Source organism: Acinonyx jubatus, chromosome X, assembly GCF_027475565.1.
Source record: "Acinonyx jubatus isolate Ajub_Pintada_27869175 chromosome X, VMU_Ajub_asm_v1.0, whole genome shotgun sequence".
NCBI lineage: Eukaryota > Metazoa > Chordata > Mammalia > Carnivora > Felidae > Acinonyx > Acinonyx jubatus.
In genome coordinates, this window is record NC_069389.1 from 36,705,034 (window position 1) to 36,718,679 (window position 13,646).

Genomic DNA, 13,646 nt, shown 5'->3' on the forward strand with positions numbered 1-13,646 from the left:
ATGCCTTCATTTATGGAGCTCAAATTCTAGTACAGAAAGATAGGAACAAACAAAATAAGTAAAATAAGAGGGATACACACACACACACACACACACACACATACATATAAGGATATATATGTATATATATATATATATATGGGTATATATACATGTATATGTGTGTGTGTGTGTGTGTGTATATGAAAACAACAGGTGCTATTGAGAAAAAATAAAATCGGAAAGCACTGAAAGGGTATTGTACTTTTAAATAAGATAGTCACAGAAAGCCTAACTGAGAAAGTAACAGTTGAGCAAAACCTAAAGAATGTGAGAGCCAAGTGTATATCTGAGGGAAGACTATTACAGGCAGACAGACTCGATGGTCTTAGATGGCAGTGCGTGTCTGTATATATAGGGAACATTAAGGGAGACACAGTAGCACTGGAAAAGAGTAAGCAAGGTTAAGAGTAGTAAGAGTATGGGCCAGAGTAATAATAAGGGATCAGACTGTGACCTTAAAGGCCATTGTAATGACTTTGGCTTTTATTCTGAATAACCTGAAAAACCACTGGGACATAAGCAGACAGGTGATGTAGTCTTACATGTTTTTTTTTTAATTTTATGTATTTATTTTGAGAGAGAAAAAAAACACACACACAAGTGGGAGAGGGGGAGAGAGAGAGAGAGAGAGAGAGAGAGAGAGAGAGAATGAATCCCAAGCAGGCTCCGTACTGACAGTTAGATGTGAGGCTTCAAACTCATGAATCTCGAGATCATTACCTGAGCCAAAGTCGGACACTCAACTGATTGAGCCTCTCAGGCACCCAGTCTGACATGTTTTAAAAAGACCACTCTTACCTCTGTGTTGAGAATACACTACAGGGGGATAAGGATGGAAACAGATAGATCAGTTAACTTGAAAAGGCTTTTGCAATAATCTAAACAAGAGATTATGGCTGTATTAGTTTCTTTTTGTTACTATAACAAATTATCACAGATTTAGTGTCTTAAAGCTATCCAGATTTATTATCTTACAGGTTCTAGGTCAGTATTCAGGTACAGGTATCACAGGACAAAAATCAAGATGTTGGCTGGTTCTGTGTCTTTCTGGAAGTTCTAGTGGGTGAATTTATTTCCTGCTCATTTTGGGTTGTTGATGGAATTCAGCTCCTGTGGTTGTAGGATTGAGGTCCCTGTTTTCTTGCTGACTGTAAGTTCAGGGCTATCCCAGCTTGTAAAGGCCTCTCTCCAGTCTTTTCACATAGCCCCTTACATCTCAGAACCAGCCACAGCGTATTGGATGTTTCTCATGCTGCCATCTCTCTAACTCCTCTTCCACTGTCACATCTTTCTCTGACCCACCTAGGAAAGATGCATGTGATTAGATTGAACTAACTCAGACAATCCAAGTAATCTCCCCATCTCAAGGTTCACACTCTTAATCACATCTGTAAAATCCCTTTTGCCATGCAAGGTAACATATTCATAGGTTCCAGGGCTTAGGGTGTGGATATCATTGGAGAGGGGGTAATTATTCTGCCTATTACAGTGTCAATTTGGATCACAGTGTAGTGGTAGTGATGGTGAGAGGGAGTAGATTCTGGAGATATATATATATATATATCTGTATATATATATATACATACATATATATATATGGGTAAATTGCAGATATCTATATCTATATATCTATATCTATATCTATCTATCTATCTATCTATCTATCTATATATCAATTTACATGTGATCCAGATCTGGACCATTCATTCTCAATATCTGAGTGTTTGTTCAATAAAGGACAAATAATGTCCAACAAAGAGAGATGGAAGATGTTTGGGAAAAGAGGAACTGATGAAGGACCTCTCCTGCAAGTTGGGAGAGGTGGGCGCTGAGATGTCAAAGCATCCAGAAAGAAGAAAGATATGTGCTCTTCCTAAACAAGACAGAATGAAGTTGATGACTTTAAACACAAACATCCTCTGAGATGGTAGAAAGTGATAGGTGAGGAAATGCAGGCTGGATTGAAATTCCAAGAGTGTGGACTCGCCTTTGTTCATGTGCTGCGTTCCCTAATTATGTTATTTACTTCAGTTCTGTAACTCAGGTCCTTCATATTTTAAGAGAGAATTTCAGGCTATAATTCCATATTTCCCTTGGTGGTGGGAAGGGTGAGGAGTAGGTTTGGGGGACTCTGGCTAAGTCTTGGATGGATGGAGTCTTTTAGTTTTTTCCACCTGCCTCAGAGTTTCTCAGGTATTTTCTTCCAAAGCGATGCCTTTTCTAACAATACCCTTGTTCCTATACATGGATAGAATCAGCTATGAGTCTTCCATAGCCCTGAGAAGAGGCATTATCGCTAACAAAACCACTTGATTGCTTCTCATTGTAAGCCCACATTTTGTCTCTCCTGATGGGAAGATGCTCCCCTGGAAACCGGATTTCTTAGTAAGTATGAAATCCACCGAAGCATGGTACAGCAGGCTGGGAATATGGGAGCTGAACACCTTCCCATTGTGCTGTCAGGCTTGTCTTGACCAGTGTCTAGGAGAAATGATGTGAGTCACCTTTGGCAGAAGCTTTAGGAACCCCTGAGAGGCTCTTTGTTTTCCCTTCTGCCCTGGTGACTGGCAATATTCTACATTAGTGGCAGCTCCATCAGCCTGAGACCCAAAGTGAGGCTGATGGTAACAGCATAGCCCCAAGCCATCCTTCTAGAATTGTCACAAAAATGAGAAATCGACCTTTAGGCTACTGGGGCTGGGATGTTGTTTATTACTGTGGTGTACCCTGGTTTATCTTGATTGGCACAAAACTCTGCTATTGAGTGCAGGATTGTGTAGCCCACCAACTCAGCAACCAACTAAAGAAATGCTATAGATGATGCCCCCCGCCTTTGCTGCTTTAATTTCAACATAAGGTGATATATTTGCAAAGACTATGGTGACTTTCGCTTCATTTCCCCCTTCCCTTCCATTGTTCTTTCTCTGTCTTCTACCATACCTCTTCATCTATCATGTTAGAGATGTTAAGACTCTTTCTTTTATTCTGTAGGAAAGCATCACCCATGCTTGGCCCAAGGATCTGCAAAATTACATATCATCTCTTTCATTACAGGCATTGAGACATTTTTAAACGCATATTATTCAACAAATGATGGTTTCAGTTCCAGTGCATAATAAGAAAATGGAAAACCCAATGCATTTTCTGCCTATGCCTGTAGAAACAGACAACCAGTGATTTATTTTATCATAATAAAAAAGTATTTATGCTGTGATTCATGTCTCTAATGCGGTGTCATTATTCTGTGGCTGTGCTAACTATAGAGGAAGAGTTGTTTATAGTCACAGACAGAGCGTCAGACTGAGACCCAAGAGTTATTCCAAGAACGGTGACAAGAACAGCGTGTGTTAGAAGAAACTGCCCAGCTGGAAGTAGGATTGTGCGAAGTAGAAGTAACCTAAATATTCTTTCTATTATCCTCTGTGCTTTTCTTCTCTCAAGGGAGAATTTCTTTTGTGTGGTCTTTTTTTTTTTTTTAATTTTTTTTTTCAACGTTTATTTATTTTTGGGACAGAGAGAGACAGAGCATGAACGGGGGAAGGGCAGAGAGAGAGGGAGACACAGAATCGGAAACAGGCTCCAGGCTCTGAGCCATCAGCCCAGAGCCTGACGCGGGGCTCGAACTCCCGGACCGTGAGATCGTGACCTGGCTGAAGTCGGACGCTTAACGACTGTGCCACCCAGGCGCCCCATCTTTTGTGTAGTCTTTATCGGAGCAGCTAGCTCTTTCATATCCTACTTCTTAATGGTGACTTTTAAAAATATCTAAGTTTGTGATGAAATCACTCTCTAAAGATCCCTTTGGGATTTCCACAGAAAAAGGAAGTACACATAGCTAGCTTGAGAGTATACATAACAGCCTGGACAGGTCTGAACCACCACAGAACATGAACATTCAGTGTGTATTCTTCCTACTTGACCACTTCTAACAAAGCCTTAGTATTCTCTTCCCTTGAGACAGATAGAATAACTATGTTTCCAGAATAATGCTAGGTGAGTTTTCTTTAGAAAGTCATACATTTGGGGCACCTGGGTGGTTCAGTCGGTTAAGCGTCTGACTTCAGCTCAGGTCATGATCTCACGGGTCCACATCGGGCTCTATGCTGACGGCTCAGAGCCTAGAGCCTGCTTCAGATTCTGTGTCTCCCTCTCTCTCTGCCTTTCCCCTGTAGGCAGAGGCCATGACCGAAGTTGCTTTGATCCCTTCTCAATTTTCTACCCCAATGAAAATGAGATGAGGGTGTAAACAAACATTGGTGTTTATGCAGCTGGTATCCTGTTGGCATCATTTTAAACTTTTTGATTAAAAACAACGTAGGGGTTTGTTGTTGTTTTCGATGCTGTTTGAAAGTCGGGCATCTCTGAGAGGCAAGGGCAACAGGGTTATATACTGTATATGTTTGCTGACATGACTTTGCCTTTGACCAGAGTGGCGCAGGACTAACTAATTGACTCAAACTTGTGTTAAGAGTGTATTTGATGGGGCGCCTGGGTGGCTCAGTCGGTTAAGCGTCCAACTTCGGCTCAGGTCAGGATCTCATGGTTTGTGGGTTCAAGCCCCGTGTCGGGCTCTGTGCTAACAGCCTGGAGCCTGCTTTGGATTCTGTGTCTCCCTCTCTCTCTGCCCTCCCCCTCTCACGCTCTGTCTCTCTCTCTCTCTCTCAAAAAAAAAAAAAAAAAAAGAAGAAGAAATAAAATGAAAACATTAAAAAAAAGAAAGTCATACTTTTCAAAAGAATGATATATAACAGACACCCATATTATCATGTCCCCAATTATAAAACTGTTCATAATTTCTATATTTCTTTCTGGCCTTTGTATGTGTGTGTATTTTTTTAAACATATTTTATGTGCATCTTTTATTTTTAGAAAAATAGTAAGATGCAAAATTCCCCTTTGATCTTATCTCCAAACCTGTTGTTTTCTCCATTTCCTAGAGACAGCCACTATGATAAGTTGATATTCATCCATTTGAGTACCTTAACATACATCAATAGAAATCCAGAAACAAGATGTAATATTTCTAGGGATTTTGAAAAAATTATATAAAGAGTCATTCTATACATTTCATTCTGCAGCTGTTTTTTTTGAATTTATATTTAATAAATATAATAATATTATAAACATAATAATAAATATATAATAAATATCATATTGGGGCACCTGGGTGGCTCAGTCAGTTGAGCAACCTACTCTTGATTTCAGTTCACGTCATGATACCAGGGTCGTGGGCTCGAGCCCTGCATCAGGCTCCGTGCTGCATGTGGCACCTGCTTAAGATTCTCTCTCTTCCTCTGTCCCTCTCCCCTGCTCTCTCTCTCTCTCTCTCTGTCTCTCAAATAGATAATAAATTTAATATTAAGTGTTTTAGACCTCTTCTTATTGATTCACATACCGGGGTCCCTTTCTTTTATATAGATAGCAATGCATTGCATGAAAATTTCTTTATTAATTGGCATTTGGGCCATTCCTAAACTTTTTGCTGCTTCTAACAAGGGTGTGATACACATCTATTTGTGTGTCCTCCTGTGTGCATGTACAGATGTTTCTGTAGGGTGTGTACCCAGAATGGGAAATGCTGGGTTACAGGGTTAACACCTTTCTCATTTTACAGTCATACTGGTGTCCCAAGTGGCTGTGTTCCAGGTTACATTCCCACAAGCCCAGTATAGGATTATCTGTTTACCCATCCTCCTCCTGTATACTGGTGATTGAATGTTATAATTTTTAATTATGGTTAGTCTGGTGGGTAAAAGATGCTCTCTCATTGTCGTTTTAATCCATGTTTCCATGATTACTGGTCAGACTGAGCATCTTTTCATATATTTATTGGCCATTCGTGTTTCCTCTGAATTCATTGCATGTCTACATTATCTCTGCCGATTTTTTCTGGCACACAAAATAAGTACACTCAAAAAGCATTTATACATAAGAAGAAACCAAAGAAGAGGGAAAATAACCTTCAGTCTTGTTTATTAGTGCGATTCTCCTGCATTTATCTGTAAAGAGTGACTGCATTGTACAATTTCATCCTAGGAAGAGAACACTATGTCATCACACTCATTGACTGCCTAGCTATGCTATTTAGTCACAAAACACCTTCAAAATGGAACAACAACAAAAAACTGTGTAACCTCCTTCAGAATTAAAACATTAACATGCTTTAAGTACACATCACTGTGTAATGACGAAAACATGGGCTTTGAAGTCGGAAGGAGGTGACTTCCTCGTTCAGCTACCTCGTCAATTTCTTTCTAGGGAAAACTTGGGAAGAGCACTTAGCATCTCTGAACCTCCGGGATATTTTCTTACTTTACTTGGTCTTCCCAGCACCTGGCTCAGCGTTCCCTCTCCATCCCCTTCTTTGTAATTATTCCTGGTGACTTTACCATCCATTTTCATGATAATTCTACAGCTTGGCTTCACAGGTTTTTTTTTTAAGTTTATTTATTTATTTTGAGATAGAGAAAGCACAAGCAGGTGAGGGCAGAGAGAAGGAGAGACAGAATCCCAAGCAGCTCCCAGCCATCAGCACAGAGCCTGATGCGGGGCTTGAACCCACGAACCATGAGATCACGACCTGAGCCGAAGTCAAGAGTCAGAGGCTTCACAGACTGAGCCACTCAGGTGCCCCCTGGCTTCACAGTCTTAAGCTTTTCCATTTTGACACCCTTTGTCTCTCTGATAGTTTTGCCAAATACAGAATTTTGGGTTGACCCATCTTCCCCCCCAACCCAGCAACTTAATATGTCCTCTCTCTGTTTTCAGGCCTCCTTGTTTTTATCATAGAAAGCAGTTGTTAATCTTATTGAGGCTCTTTGTGTGTGATGATTGACTTTTCTCTTGCTGCTTTCAAGATTCTCTCTTTGCCTTTGACCTTTGACAGTTTGCTTATGGTGTGTGGAGGTGTGGATACCTTTGAATTTATGCTACTTGGATTTCATTGAGCACATTGGATGTGTATTTTAACCTTTTGCATGAAATTCGTGAAGTTTTCAGCCATTATTTCTTCAAATAGTCTTTCATTCTGTTTTCTGTCTCCTCTTATTTTGAGACTTCCAGTATGTGTATGTTGATGTGTATGATGGTGTCCCACACCTCTCTAAGGCTCTGTTCAGTGTTTTTGTTTGTTTGTTTGTTTTCATGTTTGTTTATTTTTGAGAAGGAGAACAAGAGGGGAAGGGGCAGGGAGAGAGGAAGACAGAGAGTCTGAAGCAGGTCAGTGCCAAGTGTGATGTGGGGCTCAAACCCACAAACTGTGAGATCATGACATGAGCTGAAGTCAGGCACTCAACTGACTGAGCCACCCAGGTGCCCCTGTTCAGTGTTCTTAAATTATATTTTTCTTTCTGTTCCTCAGACTTGAGAAACTCAAATGGCCTTTATGCAAGTGTGCTGTTTTTCTCTGATACCAGCTCAGACCTGAGGTTGAGCTCCTCTATGACATTTTTCATTTTAAGTATTGTACTTTTCAACTCTAAGTTTTCTATTTGGTTCTTTTTATTAAATTTTTTTTAACATTTATTTTTATTTTTGAGAGACAGAGAGAGACAGAGCAGAAGCATGGGAGGGGCAGAGAGAGAGGGAGACACAGAACCCGAAGCAGGCTCCAGGCTCTGAGCTGTCAGCACAGAGCCCCACGCGGGGCTCGAACCCATGGACCATGAGATAATGACCTGAGCCGAAGTCAGATGCTTAACTGGCTGAGCCACCCAGGCGCCCCTATTTGGTTCTTTTTTTAAAATCATCTCTATCTCTTCGTTAATATTCTCTTTTTGGTGGGACATCATTCCCATACTTTCCTTTAGTTCATTTCTCATGGTCTTCTTTGGTCCTTTCAATATGTTCAATGTAGCTGATTGAAAATTAGGGGAGTAGGTCCAATGTCTGAGCTTCCTCAAGGACGGTTTCCATTGACTGTCTCTTTTCCGTGTATGGGCCATATTTCCTTGTTTCTTCTCATGTCACATAATTATTTGTTGAAAACTGGAAGTAATAGACTGTGGTAACTGGAAATCAGATTCTTCCATCTCCCCAGGGTTTGTTATTGTTGTCACTACTTGTTGTAGTTGTTATTGTTTGCTTAGTACTTTTTATAAACCAATTCTGTAAAGTCTGTCTTCTTTGTCATGTGTGGCCATAGAAGTTCCTGTTCTGTGGGCTTAATATTCAGCTAATGATTAGACTGAAATTTCCTTAAATGCCTGGAGCCAATAATTCTCCTGGTCTTTGCAGACGAACTCTGTATGTGTTTTGAGCTGTGCCTTCAACACTTAGCCAGGTGTCTTATGATGTTATCACAGCTTTCACTTTCTGCTTGTACAGAACTTCAATGCCTGCTAAAGGTGAGCGTTTGTAGCCTTCGCAGATCTTTCCTGGACGTGAGCACACCCTTGGGATTATACACTGCCCCGTGCATGTGCATGGCCTTATAGATTCTCAGGGAAAGTGCTGGAGCTTTTCGAAGTTCCCTATGACCATCTTGTTCTCTAACTTTTCTTTTTTTTTTTTTTTTTTTTGGCTAGCTTCTTGTTTGCTCCAATTGTCATCACTACCTCGGCAGCCTGATTGTTCAACAATTGCTGCTGATTATTTTCACAAAGGCCTCCAGGGAAAAGGCTGTTTGCACTTAGTGAAGTCTGAGTCAAGCCAAATAAAGACAAGCTCTGAGAATGGGGATTTCTATGTATCTGCCAGACAGATCAACTAATGACAATTCTCTGAGAATGGTGTTTTGAAGGGGTTCCTAACACAATCTACCCTGTCCAGTGTATGCGAGGCTGTTGGTTTTCCTTATGATTGTGTGGCTGCTGGAATGTGAACAGTGAAAATAAATGTTCTTTAGATAGTTGCAAGCCTTTGGTTAATTTCCAGAGTTCTGAAAACATTGATTTTGACTTTTTAATTTTACTTATTTATTGAGAGAGAGAGAGAAAGCGAGTGTAAGCAGGGGAGAGGCAGAGAGAGAAAATCCCAAGCAGCTCCACGCTGTCAGTGCAGATCATGATCTGATCTGAAATCAAGAATCAGATGCTTAACCGACTGAGCCGTGCAGGCGCCCCTTGACATTTTTGCCAGAAATCCCACTACTTTTATTGGGGGAGGGGGATTGGCTTTGTGGAGGTCCTTACACTCTGCCTATCTTACTGGCATCATGACTGTGCGTCTAATATTGATTGATTGCTACATCTGTGTTCCCATTTCACGTGACCTTCACCCGATTTTCCCTCGATGCTTACCTCAAACTCAATATATTTTAAATAGAATAGTTTCTTTCCACAAATTTGCTCCTTCTTCCCATGTCCCTGTTAAAAGCTTCACTTCAAGGCCAGAGAAAATTAAGTTGGCAAAGCAGATGGAGGAGTCATTAGAATGATAGTAGAATCTAATTATAATTATCTGTTTTAATCTGGCACTGCTGGGTGTGAAAAGAATAAAAAGATTAGAAGTTGAAAGTTTGGGAATGTGACTCACAAGATTAACACCAAACTCTCCCCTGCCCTCATACTCTCTGACTCAATTTAATAATTCTCTCTCCTGTCTGATTTTTTGCTCCATAGACCAGGTGACTTGTGACCCATCTCATTAAATCCCAGGAACATAGCAGGTGTTCAATAAAGGACTTTTTAATAATAGTATAAAATTTAAGTAAATAGCATAAATTATTTATTATTTGACTGTGGTTATTTATATTTATAGCCATATATTTTATTTTAATTGTTTTTTATTTATTATTTGTATTTTATGCTGTCTCTCTCAAACCAGAGATCTAGCCTCATTCCCAGCTAGAAACTTCCCCCAAAAGTCATGAATATAATTACCTCTTTCAATATTTCATTGACATGTCAACCTGAATTATATACCAAAAAGAGCCAAAATTAGAATTTGGTATAAGACATAAGTTCTAATACAATTTCATGCCTCCTTATGGGCATTCAGTAAATATTAAATGTGCTGGGAGTCCAACTAGCAAATGATGGCAAGTTTGACTCCCAACATCTTTGCTATTATCCAGCTTTGACATTTCATAGAAATTGACACAGACCACTGGAAATCAAGGACAGGCATCTGCCCAGTGAGATAAACGACAAAATTATTAAGCAGGGAACTTGGTCCATGGTGCTTACGTAAAAAAGCAAAATCTGTCACTTAGGTCTTTAAGAAAAATTTGCATTGAGAGTCTGAAGACAAACTCATACGACATAAATATATCTAAAGTGTTTTTATGGTGGAATTTTTTCACATTTCTTTATTATTTCCATGTATGTGTTTGCTTCTATGCATGAGAGAGAGAGAGATTTGAATATGTTTATCTTCTGTATTTTCTGTTCAAGCTAAAAGCTATAAAGGCTGACAATAGAACATAAGAAAAGAATGGAAATTCATTAACAGACACCTAGTATAAAATACTTAAAAGATTTAAACACTACTTAGATTTATTTTGTTTCCTTATAGCTAAGTAAAAAAGAAAAATACATTTTCTGAGGAAATAAATTATTGGAAAATAATAAGTTAGTATTTATTGCATGAATGAATGAATGAATGAATACTAAGCAAAACTTTTTGCCTTAAAAAGTAAGTGAAAGGATGATACTGCATGTTGGTAATTAAGTAAATAACATTTTGGTCTTTTGCAAAAACATAATCAAATACACTGTTTAGTATGTTACTTAATGTCCTTTATTAAACGATATATTTCTTCTTTTTAGCCCCTTATAAAAATTAGGGCTATAGTATTATATATTAACTGGCTGAAGACATGTCTTGCCAAGGTCCAAGCACACTGTTTTTTAAATTAATTTGTTAAAACTAGGTATAATTTACAAATTGTAAAGTGCACAGATCTTAAGTGTGTACAACTTGATGAATTTTTTACCCACGCTAAGATATAACACATTTACAACGTTTCATTAGACTCCCTCCTGTTCTCTCTCAGTCAAAAACCTTGCCCAAAGGCAACTGCTTTCCTGACTTCTTGTGATGTAGATTACTCTTCCCTCTTTTGGAATTTTATATAAATGGAATCATACCTTATTTACTCTTTTGTGTGTGGATACTTTTACTCCACAATATTTATATTGTTGTGTGTAGCTGTAATTTATTTTTTTTTGTTGCTGTGTTATGCTCCAGTGGATGAACATAGCCCAAATTACTTATCCAATCTACTGCCGATGGACTGTACCAAATGTTCCTTTTCATCAGCAATATATGAGAATTCTATTGCTCTACATCATCCGCATTGTTTTTTAATGATGTAACTCAGGAACATAGGTCCTCTTTATTCATTTGAGTTTTATTAGAAGCAAGTTTTTTTTTAAGTCACATTTCAACTCATTCTAAACCTATTTCAGTTGGTGGTGGTAAAGGCATTCTCCCAAGTATAGTAAAACCTTGGATTGCGAGTAATTTGTTCTGCAAGTGTTCCGCAAGATGAGCAAACATTTCTAATAAATTTTAACTTGATAAACCAGCGATGTCTTGCAATCCGAGTAATAGATGATGCCAAACATCACATGATCACAACTGAGCGAACGATTCTTGAAATTTGCTTTGGATTACAAGCATGTTTCTGGAATGAATTATGCTCACAGACCAACGTTTTACTGTATGTGACCCTTTTATAACTGAGAAACCCAGATCCCTTTTTCAATGGAAGTGATGATACAGACTTCTACAACAGATTGCTTTGTCCCCCAGGTCTGTGAATGAGAACGAAATCCCAACTGAAATTTCTGTTTAAATACCCAGTCCATTCAAGGAAAATAGATACATTGCTTCATATGCATGAAATAAATCACCAGCAGACCAATCACCTTTTTGTGATACCCAAGTAAACAGTTTGGAAAGCAAAACCTCAAGCATGACGTTCTCTGGATTGGGCCAGGATCTCCTTGATGCAGGTCTCGGCTCTTCTGTTTGCTTTTTGTTCATCTCTCAGGCAAATCCTTTTCAGGGTCAGTAAAGAATATGCAGACTTCACACTTTGCAGCTTCTTGAGTTCTTATCAGGTCTCATGGGAGTGGTTGAAGAAAACCAAGCACAGGCTCGATCATGCTGGGATCTTCACTTAGAGTCATAGCAATTTTCAGTATATTTCATAATGAAAGCATTATTTTTAATCTGGGAGTTTTAGGTCATTGCCACCAATCAGGCTCCTTATAGTCTAGCTCCAACTGTTAATAAGTACTAGTGTTAGCATAATCATTATTTTTGCTCGCTTTAAACAGTATACACTATAAACAAGAGTGTATCTAGTTAATGCTTTGAAATGTATCAGCAAAATTAGACAGCATTAAAAGATAGTTCCTTCTGAAGAAAACGTGTGGCTTCACACAAGAGTGGAAAGGTAAAACTGATTAACAGATTAAACATGATTTCATGGTTCATGGAAAACAGAAAAGCAATGCTAAATTTGGACATAATTCATAAACTTTTATATTGCTCCTGTAATCTGTATTTTCTCTTAATGATTGATGATTATAAATTGGATGCGTATGTTTTACTTTATAAATTACATCGTAATGTGTAGGATGATCAGGCCATGCACATGTAGACAGTTACAATGGCATGAAATTGTATTTTGGGGCTTGTTTCATTCAATCAGTTAACACTTGTTCATCTATCAAATGCCACTCGGTCATGTCCTGTGTGTGTATAACATTGGCCTTGTCAGTATAATGTGGAAAGTCTGTGAAGAATCCCTTCGTTTCCTCATGAGCTTGGCTTTTAAATAGAAGTTATGTCTTCCAAGGCTCACCAGAGTCACATAGTATCCAGTAGTACTGAAGGAAGAATGGTTTAAGGAGTATATCATCTTTAATACTTCTACGTGCTAAATTCTGCCTTTGAAAATCAAAACAGCTTCAAAAGATACACACAACTTGGGCTTCAAAATGCCCAGCTTGCGTATGTCCCATAAAGATCCCAGTTAACAGTTTATCTCATTAACAGCCCTTTGTACTCATCAGTTCAGGCTGTGTTTTCCCACTGGGACATCATTTACAGTGCCCTAAACATATTTTCACAACATTCACCTGACAACGTCAGCTGAGAGAAAAATCTTCAGACTGCAGGGAAACATCAGGAGGCCATGAATTCTTAAACAACACACCAAATTACAAAAATGGTTTTGTGGATCTCTTTGAAAATATCCTTAGCAATAATTAACCAGGAGAAGAAACAGTAGATAGTTCAAGGACTTTGACTCAGTCCCCCTCCCCAAGTGAGAGGATACTGGCGGTGTTTGTGTGGTGGTCAAGCTTCATGCTTCCTGTCTACCTTGGGGTGAATGGTCCTTTCAAGTTCACATAGAAGCAAAAATAGACTAATCAAGTATCATCTGGTGTAAGGTCTCCTTTAATGAGCAAATCCAAATGATTTATAATTCGTGTATGTACATGCTTTTTTAATGAGTCCCCACCAAAAAGCAATCCATTCCCTTAATAAGTAAATGAATAATTTCTCATCTAATCTTCTTTAACACATTCATTTGTTCAATAAGTTCCTTTCCCATTGCTTTATACAGTGACCCTTCAGCTTTCGTCAGAGTTTCTGTATTGTATGTTACTCAAATTGCATTTTACTAAGCTGAAAACATGGAGATG